Below are 13,300 nucleotides of genomic sequence, written 5' to 3'. Positions count from 1 at the left end.
CCACCATTCAACTGTTCACACCAGACACGACTTGCGCGAATAAAACGCGCTATTCACGCATAGTTGGACGCTTGGACATTTTGAGTTTACTCGCTTCATTCGCTTGTGCTGATTATACATTGATTCATTTGAATTGAAATATTTAATACTTTCACAGCAAAAATTATGTATGCGATTAATTTAGATTAATTAATCACAGAGAATGTAATTAATTAGATTAAAATTTTTAATCGATTGACAGCCCTATATATATATATATATATATATATATATATATATATATATATATATATATATATATATATATATATATATATATTCGTGACCTGTTTTGTTTCGCTCTATCCTCTGCTTTCTGCATTCGTCAATACGTCATATGTCAGGTCAGAGGTCACTCTTCCACCAGAACTTGACTCACGTACAGCTGTTACCGGAAGCCAGTAATTATAGTTTTTAAAGTTCAGATTTTTCTCCTGAGCAAAAGACCCTGTTAATCTCACATGCGTCTCTTCTAAAGTTTCAGAGATCTCTACATTGTTCCCTGATTTGTCAAGAAATCAAAATGTGCAATCAAAAGTCAGTTAAAGACTTAAATATTTCTCATCAAATTTTTTAAGACAAAAATGATTTATCCACTTTTATTTTTCATGTCCTAACCAGGTGTGATTTGTCCATAGCCTTGAACTTTTTTGTGAAAGAAGATATTTGATGTTACACAAAGGTGTGTTTTTTGGATCAATGAGATTCTTCAGTTAGCAGGGCGACATCTTATAAATAAAAATGAAGCAGAATGTTTATTTTATGAATTTACAGAATGTCCAGTCGCTTTATTGCATCATACCTGGTAAAGGGACAGTTCCATACTCTTACTCTACCTAATTCAAATATATTACAATAGAAAAAGTTATTTAAAATAATAAAACAAAAAAAGTTCTGTTTTTGGCAAATGTTAAGGCCCTTTCATGAATATCAGATCATTTTACTTACTTGGATCTTTGAATCTCATTCAGCAAAATGAACATCTTTATTAAAGTCATTTTGTTAGTTTGAGCAGAGTTCAATTAAAATATTATATTTTAAATAGCAAAGTCCCTGAACAATCTTTAATCATATTCTAAATTAAGAAAATCATTATAATACAGCCAAATACAAATTATGAGAAACAAATGATTTCTCTTTTGAGTCTTTTGTTCATTTGTCACATTACACAAGCAAAACGACCCATGTCTAGCCCACACAGCCCAAATGGAAATTAAATTCACAAGTGGAGAAAGTTATTATATTTTGGAAAAAGGTTAAAATAATATGGCCAAAGGAATCTGGCATAATAGGATCAGGAATGTGTTGGTAAAAACGAAAGTGGGGTCTATTTTAAATTCAAATTCATGTTGACTTTGAAGCTGAAACCTGTAGTTTTATTTTTGAATATGTTTTAAAATTTAATTTACTCCTGTCTTCAGTGTCACATGATCCTTCAGAAATCCTTCTAATATGCTGATTTGCTGCTTAATATTTTGTGGAAAATAAGATAAATCCTTTATTCAAAACAGAAATCCTTCGTAACATTATAAATGTCTTTACTGTCACTTTTGATCAATTTAATGCAAAATAAATATCTGAGTAAAATTCTTGCTGAACAGGAAAAATCCTACTGGTCCCAAACTTTTAAACAATAGCATGTAGTTGTTTCTGCATATTAAATGAGATAAAGTACATTGAAGGGTGACTTTCCAATTCATATTCAGAGCACTATGGGGCTTTTCATTAAACTGAGTGAACAGGACAGATGCTTAGTGACACATCAAGACACGTTTAATACTCATTTACCAGATGAAGCCGAATAGACAGACATACAAACAGCACACATGTCCTTCTCTCTGGCCGAGGAACAGTCTAACATTCTCTGAGTTAAATGTGAAGCTCAACTGCTTTCTTCTGCAGCTCTGACTCAGACAGTGCCATTTAAAGCTTTCTAATGCTGAACATCCGATCGAAACTAACTGCAGTAAAACCCTAGTTTCCATTACATTAAAGCTCTATAGCAAACTGCCATTACATTAGAGAACAAATGAAATCACTTTATGTCTATATTCAGTGCTATTTGACAGAATACACACCAATTCATATTAATTGTAGTAGTTACACATTATTTTTGATTGAATTAGGTCAACGATGCGTGAATTTGTGTGTAGTTTTCTACATTATTTTGATCTTCACCCTGTTATCTCTCCAAAAAGGTCTATACCCCGAAACGCTTGCGACATGTGAATTTTAAAAATACATACTGTCTGACACCACACAGAACATTTTGATGTGGCATTTAGCAAAAGACGCTCTCAGAAAGTTACCTTTGACCTCGGCTCCTCATTCAAACACGGTTATGGTTAATGTTTGACATTCTGCATGGGTGCTCAGTACCCAAAGTCCATCCCAGCTGCAGATGATCTTTTCACATCAAGACTCACATGCATAATTCCATCACACACATACACAAACACACTCAGGCTCAGCTGCTTTAAAGTACCCTGTCACCCAAACTATTCCTGAGGGCCTCTGCGCTCTGTAACTGCCAGATACCCATAATTCCTACAGCAGCAGCACATGCCCATTAAACTACATGACAAATCACTCACTGGGGGGTGTATGAGTGTGACGTATGTGTGTATGTGTCAATATTTGCCTATATCAGTAGTAACAACAGGGCTTAAAAATAAGGAGTTGGTCAGTTGGAACGATTTTTAAATATACATGATATGTAAAAACTGATCAAAAGCAAACATTTGATCAAAAAGCAAACATTGATCAAAAGCAACATTTATACTTTTACTAAAGATTTCTTGGTTCAAATAAATGCTGTTCTTTTGAACTTTCTATTCATCAAAGAATCCTTAAAAAATGTATCCACAAAAATATTTCAGTTTCAACATTAATAAGAAATTTGACTTATAAAAACATATAAAAAGTGTCAATGACCTCAAAATTTTGAAAGGTAGCTCAAAATATTTCGATAAAACATTATTATTAGACTTTTTACTCTGAATCTTAATTTGAATCTATTGAGTGCAGGGCTGCAGGCAGTATTTTTTCCTTTCATGCACAAAGCAATATATGTGCAACAATTTTTTTCTTTGCCATTTTTTATTTTTTTATTTTTAGCAATGCATTTTTATTTTTCATTATATTTTATGTTTTCTTGAAAAATATAATGGCTTTCAGGGGGTAGCGTTAAGGGTTTGGACATTATTATTAGCTTTATATAAAAACAACAGAAGTCTACAGTGTATTTTATTCAGATAGTGTACACGTGTGTTTGTGTGCGTGCACACTTAACTGATTGACTAAAAGACTTCCAGTACTGTCAGCAGAACAGTAGGGTCTTCAGGTGATCAATTCTGTTTAAAGGTGCCATAGAATTAAAAATTGAATTTACCTTGGCATAGTTGAATAACAAGAGTTCAGTACATGGAAATGACATACAGTGAGTGTCAAACACCATTGTTTCCTCCTTCTTAAATAAATCTCATTTGTTTAAAAGACATCCGAAGAACAGGCGAATCTCAACATAACACTGACTGTTACGTAACAGTCAGGATCATTAATATGTACGCCCCCAATATTTGCATATGCCAGCTCATGTTCAAAGCATTAGACAAGGGCAGGATGTCTGGATGTGCACAGCTGAATCATCAGACTAGGTAAGCAAGCAAGGACAATAGCGAAAAATGGCAGATGGAGCAATAATAACTGACATGATCCATGATATTTTTAGTGATATTTGTAAATTGTCTTTCTAAATGTTTCGTTAGCATGTTGCTAATGTACTGTTAAATGTGGTTAAAGTTACCATAGTTTCTAACTGTATTCACGGAGATTAGACTAGATTAGATTAGTCGTTATTTCAACCTGGTCTCATGGGAGAGACATACCCGTGGGCAAAATTACATACCGGCGCGTACGTCTGGCCGCAGTTTCCGGCAGAAACGAACGCTAGAGGCCGGTAAAACGTCAATGAGCTCTTTGGCTCGTTTTCACACACGGTTTCGCTTTTTTTAACACACGCTTTTTTTGGCCGCAACCAAGCTTGCTCGGTAGCTCGGCCGATACGGAGTTGGACTTACGACGAGGAGTCAATTCCTTCACCCCCCGCCTGGGTACGAATCCCGCGAAAGGCAACTGACTGGGGCAAAAAAAAAAAAAAAAAATCTAAACGAGCTGAAAAACGGTACACGATCGCGGATGCTTCTTACGTCACGTTTGCTTTTGTTAACGGCATCGGGTAGGTTTAGGCGTAGCGTCGGTGGGACGTTATTTTAAAACGAAACGGAGCGCAAATGTCAAATCGAGAACCGCGGCGATTCGTCTAAAAAGCAACGTCATAAAAACGTACCGCATTCACCCTATTATCTGCTCCGGCAAAAAAAAAAAAAAAAAGGAACACGCTTTTAGCGCCTCTCAGTGGACATTTCGCAGCGAAACTGCAGCGATATGTACTCACTGGTACGTATTTCGCGACTCGGAAAAACGTGCCCACGGGTACGTTTTCGTCATGAGACCAGGTTGCGTTATTTTCATTTTTTAAACACTTGCAGTCTGTATAATTCATAAACACAACTTCATTCTTTATAAATCTCTCCAACAGTGTGTAATGTTAGCATTAGCCATGGAGCATACTATCAAACTCATTCAGAATCAAATGTAAACATCCAAATAAATACCATACTTACGCAATTAGACATGCTGCATGACGAACACTTCGTAAAGATCCATTTTGAGGGTATTATTAGCTGTGTGAACTTTGTTTATGCTGTTTAAGGCAGTCGCGAGCTCGGGGGTGGGGAGCACGAGAATTAAAGGGGCCACAGCCTGAATCAGCGCATATTTAATGATGCCCCAAAATAGGCAGTTAAAAAAATGAATAATAATAAAAAAATAATCTATGGGGTATTCTGAACTGAAACTTCACAGACACATTCAGGGGACACTTAGACTTATATTACACACGTTCTACAGCACCTTTAATTACTTTCACTGGATCTGTCTGTCACCTTCACTGTTTACACATCGGTACTCATGTGGCTACTGGCCTCTTAAACTCACATATAGTCACTGATAAACTCAAAGAAGGGCCTTCAATCTTCAAATCAACACACATTCCACTACTCAATCACTGCCACCCCAAAAAACCTTTAACATGCTTTCAGAGAGATCTGCCTCCACCTTTTGGCTGTCCTGTGATATTTTGCAGTGAAATTCGCTTGTTTTATGTGTTGGTACATTCTAACAGCTTTTGACTTAATCTCACATATTGATTGGATTAAACAAGGCACGATTTGGCCTGACAAGATGTGCCAAGAGGCAGAGAGGAGAACAGAGAGCTGCACTCACCACTGTAAAGTAAACCAATGTAAAAAAAAAATGAAAATCTGTAAACCTGTTCTGACCCTTTAAAAAAATGTCATTCATTATTTATATATATATATATATATATATATATATATATATATATATATATATATATAGTCCTGTAAACATTTAATATTATTTTGGTTAATTACCTGCCTCTCCCTAGTCATTTAAAATTATCCTGTGGTGTTACAAATTAAGAAAAAGTAAATAAAAACAATTTTTTACTTACAGAAAATTTAATTTAGTTTCAAATAGTTCAATTTGTCACAAAACAGAACAACTTGAAATTTCATGTCAACTGCCGATTGTGCACTACTCAGTCAGAGGCTCTTATAAAAATGTATTCAGTGATAAAAACGCACACACAATAAGTAGTGCAACGATAAGAGGCATTTCACAATTATGATGTTTAAATGAGACACTATCCACGCAGCCAACACAGTCTGACCTATCCAATCTACCTGTCTGGGACTATTAACATAAAAGAGAGCCAAACACTCCTTCTCCATCTCTATGCAGTCTGGATACCGGACGTCTGCGTGACCCACTAACCCTCTTCAGCCGCGAGATGACACCGCCACACGCGCGCAAGCAGACACACACACAAAGACTAACCATTACAAATTCAGAACGCGGTATTGAACTCTATCGGGAACTGCAGTGCGCTAAATATATCTATGTTGTCTACCTTACCCACATGGAGCCGGCTACGTAATGTTGCCTTCTCATGCGTAACGGGTTACGGAGCATCAAAATAGATATAACCCAAGACCACCAAGTAAACGAATATGAACAACTGAGCCGTGTGTAAATGTGATTTAAATCACCTCGTTCTGTCACTTCTACTGCCGTCATGGTCAGACGTTCTATTGTATCATGTCACTGTATCACTTACAACGTCTTCACGTAAATCATCCCAGGGATATAAAGCTCATTAAACGCATCCGCTCACCATGCTTCACACGCCTTTTTAACAGGTAGAGAGAGAACAAGTGATCGTTGATCATTTAGGCCGTCTTGTGTCTCGTCTGGCACTGGGATGTCTGGTTGTCTGACGCCTATGTTCCCAGTAACTAACGAGTACATTAAGATAGTTGAGGTAACAATAGATAACTAAGCATTGCAATTGCATAGCATCGTCTGACATAAAACTGCATGCATTTCACATGCATCATTATTTACAACTATACAGCATGCATAAAGCTGCATATTACAAATGACTTGGACAGATACTCCGCAACTGTTAAAAGCAGGTTTTGTCTTAAATACAGGCTGTCTAACATGCAGTAGGTCCTTCTGTTTGAGGCATCGTGGAGTAAAACACACATACATACACAGTGAGCCTGAATCGCAGCCATATTATCCCCAGCCTCCCAGTGCAGTAACCATGACAACAGGATGGCTGGGAGACACTGCGCTCTCTCAAAAGGCTTCGGCTGGTGCTTTCTTCCTTCCAAAATAGACCCAAGAAGCTTTTCAAGAGCACCTCGTCCTCCATATAAAACAGAAGGGCTCTCTCTCTCTCTAGTATTTAAAAACACACAGGCTACGCATATAACCTGAGAACACGTTGCATTTTCATGCATACTATATAGAAAATAACTGCCGGCACAGCAAATGCATGCAACTTAACATGTAAGCTTTAAATGTGCATCAAAGAGCAAAAGCATTGACATCAGCATAAAATGCGAAACCGTTTGTGATGCACTAGATAACCCAATTATAAGCGTCCCAGATGAATATGAGATATAATATAGGCTACTCACCGCCAAAAGAAAAAAAGCAATTCAAATCCGTCCTGCAAATGAAGCAATTTTGGAAGCTCGGACGTCTTGTCTGCCTATATCATCCGAGCGGATCGGTTTGCTGTTTTAAGGAGGGAGCTCTGCAAAAAAGCTTATAAGAACCGAGTCTGACACCTGCCGTTTCCTCTCGCCACCGCGTGGACAGCGCACAGCGACCGACAGACCGACCGGCTGCGTGTCAGAGCTCGGTTGTGTGTATGAGTGAGTGCGCGAGCTGCGGCAGCTGTCTCGTGCCCCCGCGACGCGCTGGATGAGCAGCAGTTCAGACTAACAGTCTTTCCACGTCAATAATACATTATAAAGCACAGTTCACGCGCACTGGGGGTTTACGAAAATATTCAGACTCATTCGTCTTATAGGCCTATAAGCCATCATGTTAATGCAAAATCAATATGACACGAAAAAGAGACATTTGCATATCATAAGGTTGGTTGTCACTTCTCTAAAATGAATAAGAACCTTTCATGAATAAGAATAATTTGTATTTTATTATCATCTGAATGTCCCAGTTTCATCATGCAAGTCTAAGAAAATCCTGATAAACATATAAATAACTGCCCTAGTACTGTATGTCTCCAGTGTTGCACATAATACCATTAAATTTTTTTGTAAAAATCTAATTAGAAATTTCATCTGGCATTATATCATAACAGCACTGTCTGTTGTCCAGACACTTGTCTCAATACAATAATTAATAAAAATATATTTTATCTAATAATAAGGTTAAGGTAGTTAATTTAAAATCCTGAATGTTCCTCAAATAAAATGTCTTGATTTTTAGACAGGCAATATTTCAGGCATACCTTTGAATTGGGACCTAGGTCAAGAAGTTCAGGACAATCTTGAAAAAACTATTCTGTAAGAAAAAAATCTGTCGAAAGATTTAAATGGTACTAGTCATTTTCTGCCAGGACATTTTCATTTAACCCTAATACACAGCACAATACAATGCATAATTCAAAATATGGGGAAAATATCCGTGAAAAAATCAATATGAGAAATTCTGGAATACCTCATGTATAATTCACTCTAAGACTGACTTTTTTTTTTTTTTTTTTTTTTTCCAAAATATGGGAGCTATTTGTCATCATCATCATTCTCTATTTAACCAGGTTAAAAATAGTGACCTGGCCAAAAAAGTAACTACAATAACAAACATACAAATACACATCAAAACAGAAAAACACAATCAAGGATCACAACAGCATTTTACTAAAGGATAAAACACATAATATGTTAAAAGTTAAAAATCCAAACCAATCCATTTGTAAATTATTTGGACCCCCATGTCGCAAACATTATGTTGTTTGGATTTCACAGGTGAGTATTTATATCCATCATGTGAGCGAATATGTTGAAATTGAAGTTTGAACTTTGTGGGCTGGATGTTCCCTTTGTGTGTGTGTGTGTGTGTGTGTGTGTGTGTGTGTGTGTGTGTGTGTGTGTGTGTGTAAATATTGTTAATTTTCTTAATGAATGGATGTTGTTTTTTAACTTGTGAAAATTCCATCCTGTTACTCAACATCTTTCACAGAAATATATGATGATAATGGAATATTCATAAAAAGTTTTGAATAAGCACGTATGTAATTGACAAATTGACTGAAAACTTTACAATTACTGAGATACAGCCCTAGATATAATGTGAAAATAGCCTCATTCTCCCTTACTTTTCAAAATGTGACATTTGCTTATAATGTGCTTTCACTTCTCCAAATATCAAGACTATTTGCATATAATTGTGTTTTAAAACCCTATTGCAATGGATAGGAAACATGATATTCTATCTGTGACTAAAAGGGGGCAACACTGATGGTCTGCATTTGAAAGGGAGTATTAAAGGATCTATACATTGGATTCTTTGACCTTTAATGGCCTTAAGCAATGAGAAGCCGTGCTATACTGTGAAAAGGTGGTGGTTAAAGGGTGTTAGACATTATTATCTTATACATGCATTTGATATCAATAAGCCTGTATATACAATAAGCATGATTATGTGACAATGATTGTTTAGGATGGCATGACTGTGTGCATTTTTAAGACAGAGGAATAGAGCTTGAAATGTCACTAATTTAAAATCTGGTGACTGGGAGCTGTCAGTTTTTGATAAAGCCATAAATGAGATTCTCTAAATGGGCAAGTCTCTTCTGTTTGTTTGATTCACCAGCCGGTGAACACCCACACTGTCATCCTGATGTTCATTCAAGGAGAAACTGGAAAGGAAACCCGTATTAGAGAGAAAGATAGAGAGAAAAAAAGAAAAACATACCATTCACCTGTGCTAATGATACTTCAGGGACCTGAAGGTGGGTTTATGGGCTCTGCTTGTGTAGTTGAGCAAGAGAAAATGAAAATTGTGGCCCGGGATCAGGAAGACCACAACAGTAGACCCCCAGACAATGTCAGTCTTAATCACTTATTCATTAGACCTCCACCCTCTTCCTCCTCCATCCCTTCATCCCATGGGATCCCGTGGAGGCAGGTTGGGGGTGGGACATCCCGGCTCGACAGCAGGAGGATTCCTGATGGACTGTCTGTGTTGGGAATGTCGCAGTAAGGTGGAGTGTCAGAATACAGAAATGGGGGGATGAAAGGAGACACAAATGGAGGTGTTTTTGGGAGGAAGAGTGAGAATGGAAGAAAGGTGTTATAGAGCTTAAAAAGATGGAAACTATTGTACCATGGATGAATGGGTGGATAGATAGATAGACAGACTGGAGGATAAATATGCACTCTTAAAAATAAAGGTTCCAAAAGTGGGTTTTCGCAGTGATGCCATAGAAAAAACATATTTAGTTCCCCAAAGAATCTTACAGTGATCAGTTCTTTAAAAAACATATGTTCTTAGTGTGAAGAACATTTTAAAAATGTAAAGAAACTTTTTGAAACTTTTTGTGCAATGATGTAAAGGTTCCAAGGATGTAAAGGTTCTTCATGGAATCATCAAAGCCAATAAAGAACCTTTATTTTTAAGAGTGTGGAATGATGAGTTAGAGTTAGATGAGTTAATTGAACCCTTGTGTAAATTCAAACCGGTATGCCTCTATTTTCTCTATGGAACACAAAAGAAGAAATTTAGAAATATAGCTTATAGCTATAAAACAGCTTTGCATGAAGTAATAAGTAATTAATGAAATGGCATTAGTTCTTGTTTGTGAGGTAATGGAAAATTTCGCACCAGTTTAAAAATATAAAATCGATAATGAAACTGGAGAGCTGTAGCAGATGGGAATGTTTTCCCTTAAATTTTGGTCTGTTCCGCATCATATGGCTTCCGGTGACTTGGAAAAAAGCAAACAAGCTGGACCACTGTATGGTGTTTTTAGTTTTTTTTGTTTGTTTGTTTGTTTTTTGTCATTTTGCACTATAAACTATCTTTATATAATTCCAATAATTATAAATTATTATAAACTATAAATACGGCAAAACTTCTCATTTTTATGGCAAAATATGTACGTTTTTTAGATTAAATATCTAAAAACCACTAGAACAATGTTATATATTTTGTTGACTTGTGTACTTACATTGTCCCAAACGTTTCCAAAAATGTTTGAATCTGGAGGAATAAGCAATTTTAACCAGGACACGAAGCATGTCATTGCATTGCCTGTCAATGATGTCATATCTGTGCTACCTTCGATTTCCAGTCTTACTAATATCGATTTAGATTTCTGCAAAGTGCAACAAGTCTCCCATAGCAGCCATTCAGCTCTGCTGAACTCGAGATCGATGTGCATTGCAGGTGTCAATTAGTATTCACTCCAGCGGCCTCATCCCGCTCCCACTGCTCTCGACCCGTCCTGCTTCATACCACCATAATGTTAGTAAAACTTTAATACATTAGCTCATCAATGAACATGATTTCTGCCCAAGACCGTTGGATTCTTTTCCATCGGCTGTGGATATGAAGACTACAATGCCCATAATTCTACGCTCATAAAACACTTAAAAAGTATAGCGCAACATGAGCAGAAGTATATATTTAATGCCACAATCGACACTTTATTTAATTTTCATTTTATCTTTATTAGTAGATTAAATGTGCAGGTGCATTTTTGGCCAAGCCCCTGTTAATTTTTGACCCATAGCCAGGGGAAGGCTAAGCCTTCCCCAGCCTTACACACGCTCTGCCTATGTACACCTTTGTAATGTTTTGAATTAGGGACCTCTAGCAGCGAAAGTTACATATTGTGTCTTTAATGTCAGTTAATGCATTAGCTAAAAAAAAAAAAAACTTTAAATAAGCCATGTTTACAGCATTTATTAATCTTTGTTACTAAAAATACAATTGTTCATTGTTCATGATAGTTCACAGTGCATTAACAAATACACAGATATAAAAATGTATTAGTAATTGTTGAACTTTACATTTTTAATAAATAATAAATGCTGTAGAAGGACTGTCCATTGTTAGTAAATGAAACCTTGTAAAGTTGCCCTAAATATACAGTGGGTACGGAAAGTATTCAGACCCCTTTCAATTTTTCACTCTTTGTTATATTGCAGCCATTTGCTAAAATCATTTAAGTTCATTTTTTTCCTCATTAATGTATACACAGCACCCCATATTGACAGAAAAAAACACAATTGTTGACATTTTTGCAGTTTTATTAAAAAAGAAAAACTGAAATATCACATGGTCCTAAGTATTCAGACCCTTTGCTGTGACACCCATATATTTAACTCAGGTGCTGTCCATTTCTTCTGATCATCCTTGAGATGGTTCTACACCTTCATTTGAGTCCAGCTGTGTTTGATTATACTGATTGAACTTGATTAGGAAAGCCACACATCTGTCTATATAAGACCTTACAGCTCACAGTGCATGTCAGAGCAAATGAGAATCATGAGGTCAAAGGAACTGCCTGAAGAGCTCAGAGACAGAATTGTGGCAAGGCACAGATCTGGCCAATGTTACAAAAAAATGTCTGCTGCACTTAAGGTTCCTAAGAGCACAGTGGCCTCCATAATCCTTAAATGAAAGACGTTTGGGACGACCAGAACCCTTCCTAGAGCTGACCATTTGGCCAAACTGAGCTATCGGGGGAGAAGAGCCTTGGTGAGAGAGGTAAAGAAGAACCCAAAGATCACTGTAGCTGAGCTCCAGAGATGCAGTCGGGAGATGGGAGAAAGTTGTAGAAAGTCAACCATCACTGCAGTCCTCCACCATTTGGGGCTTTATGGCAGAGTGGCCCGACGGAAGCCTCTCCTCAGTGCAAGACACATGAAAGACTGCATGGAGTTTGCTAAAAAACACCTGAAGGACTCCAAGATGGTGAGAAATAAGATTCTCTGGTCTGATGAGACCAAGATAGAACTTTTTGGCCTTAATTCTAAGCAGTATGTGTGGAGAAAACCAGGCACTGCTAATCACCTGTCCAATACAGTCCCAACAGTGAAGCGTGGTGGTGGTAGCATCATGCTGTGGGGGTGTTTTTCAGCTGCAGGGACAGGACGACTGGTTGCAATCGAGGGAAAGATGAATGCGGCCAAGTACAGGGATATCCTGGACGAAAACCTTCTCCAGAGTGCTCAGGAACTCAGACTGGGCCGAAGGTTTACCTTCCAACAAGACAATGACCCTAAGCACACAGCTAAAATAACGAAAGGAGTGGCTTCACAACAACTCTGTGACTGTTCTTGAATGGCCCAGCCAGAGCCCTGACTTAAACCCAATTGAGCATCTCTAGAGAGACCCAAAAATGGCTGTCCATCAACGTTTACCATCCAGCCTGACAGAACTGGCGAGATCTACGGTGGCTGAGAGAGCTCAATGCGCTGCAAATGAAGAAAACACATGCAAATAAAGAAAACATCTTCATCAGTTTGACAACACATGCGCTGCAAATTCCACAACACTTACAAATAGTGAAACGCGCTGCAAAAGTCACAAAACTTACAAATAGTGAAACGCGCTGCAAATTCCACAACACTTACAAATAGACAAACGCGCTGCAAATTCCACAACACTTACAAATAGTGAAACGCGCTGCAAATTCCACAACACAAATAGACAAACGCGCTGCAAATAGCACATACCAGGCCCAGCGATCTCAAGTCCTTCTGCGATGATCTGAATGGTGATGATG

At 37.4% G+C, this 13,300-nt stretch overlaps 1 protein-coding gene across 3 annotated transcripts in view; it reads right to left on the bottom strand.

The window, feature by feature from the left end:
* The window catches only part of psd2 (pleckstrin and Sec7 domain containing 2), a 93,499-nt gene extending 86,078 nt beyond the window's left edge, over positions 1–7,421 (bottom strand). Inside the window, exon 1 of one of the 3 annotated variants that reach the window (XM_048176086.1) lies at positions 7,173–7,421. The gene's annotated coding sequence lies outside the window, so the exon portion shown is untranslated. Of the gene's footprint in view, positions 1–2,348; positions 2,518–4,724; positions 4,773–7,172 lie in introns of those variants that run through there. The other 2 variants (XM_048176085.1, XM_048176084.1) reach the window with 2 other exon arrangements.
* Between the last annotated feature and the right edge of the window lie 5,879 nt (positions 7,422–13,300).

This window comes from Megalobrama amblycephala, linkage group LG23 (assembly GCF_018812025.1).
Source record: "Megalobrama amblycephala isolate DHTTF-2021 linkage group LG23, ASM1881202v1, whole genome shotgun sequence".
Lineage (NCBI taxonomy): Eukaryota > Metazoa > Chordata > Actinopteri > Cypriniformes > Xenocyprididae > Megalobrama > Megalobrama amblycephala.
Note: the sequence above shows the minus strand (reverse complement) of the source record. Positions and strands in the feature narration are given on the sequence as shown.